The 1,321-nt window shown below is 39.9% G+C and overlaps 1 protein-coding gene across 1 annotated transcript in view; it reads right to left on the bottom strand.

Moving 5' to 3' along the window:
* The window catches only part of LOC101648799 (GRB2 related adaptor protein), a 39,425-nt gene that overhangs the window by 28,641 nt on the left and 9,463 nt on the right, over positions 1 to 1,321 (bottom strand). The window lies entirely within an intron of this gene.

Genomic DNA, 1,321 nt, shown 5'->3' with positions numbered 1-1,321 from the left:
ACACATAGTCCAGAGGAATACAATTAAGAGTCCAGAAATAAATGCAAATGACTATGACCACCTCATTTCCAACGAGGACACTAAGTCTGTTTCATGGGAACTTAACAAATGATCCTGGGAAAATGGAATTTCAACATGCAAGTGAATGAATAAGGATCCATATTTTACACCATATACAAAAACATTTAAACTCGATCCCAAACCTAAATATAAAGACTAAAACCAAACAGTTCTTAGAAGAAAATATGGGGTTGAGGCTATAAGCCTTACTATCTAGAAAGAGATCAGATATTATAACAAAAACTCTAGCAGTTTAGATACATAGGAGTTCACAAAAGTGAAATCATTTTGTACATTAAATAACTATGTTAAAAATGAAAAGAAAGCCTACTGATTAGGAGAAAGTTGGGGGGGCACTATATAAATGAAAAGAGACGAATATCCCAAATCTATAAAATACTTCCACAACTTAACAATGAGAAGGCAAACAATCAAATAATAGTAATAAAAAACAGGCAAAGGGCTTGGACAGATAGTTCAGCCAAGAGGATATTAAAAAATGGCCACCTGTTTCATGAAGAGGGGGTCAATGGCATCAATCAATACGGAGGTCCAAATCAAACCCACGAGGAGCTACCATCTCACTCCCATTGTAAGGCACGTTTTTTTTAAATTGGAAAATTATATATGCTGGCGAGGATGTGGATACATAGGGACATTCACCCTTTCTTGGGGGGCATGTAAAATGGCACAACCACTGTGGAAAACGTTATTCCTCAAAAAATTGAACATAGAGCTCTCCTATCACCTAGCAAGTTCCATTCCTAGTTCTATATCCAGAGAAAATGAAGGTACATTGATGTTCATTGCAGCGTGTTTCACACTAGCCACCCGACGGACACAAGGGAAACGTCTGTCAAGAGATAAACCGAGAAACAAAATGTAGTACATACATCCAAGGGAATATTACTCAGCCATGAAGATAAGTGAAGACACAATGCACACTGGAAGATGGGCGTCATCAGCAATTTCCCATTTTACTGTTGAGCTTGGATGACTTTCCCTCTGCAGCCAGAACCCTGCGCTCTGCTTTGTTACTCTTGAGTCTACCAGAAAGCCCCATCTGACCCACTCACTTGGACCTTGCCGGCTCCTGCAACGGCATGGACCATCTCCTTGAGACAAACCTGTCTCTCTCTCTCAGTTTCTCTGGTTTTGCTTCTCTACAGAACCCAGGCCAAGACACCTTCCTATGCGTAGAAACTGTGCAATTGGTATGTGTTTTGCTGCACATATGTTTGCCGTGATACAACTAACCATT

This window comes from Echinops telfairi, unplaced genomic scaffold, assembly GCF_000313985.2.
Source record: "Echinops telfairi isolate 266 unplaced genomic scaffold, ASM31398v2 ScPeMD7_2010;HRSCAF=2546, whole genome shotgun sequence".
Taxonomy (NCBI): domain Eukaryota; kingdom Metazoa; phylum Chordata; class Mammalia; order Afrosoricida; family Tenrecidae; genus Echinops; species Echinops telfairi.
The sequence above is the reverse complement of the archived record's forward strand: the minus strand, read 5'-3'. Positions and strand labels throughout refer to the sequence as shown.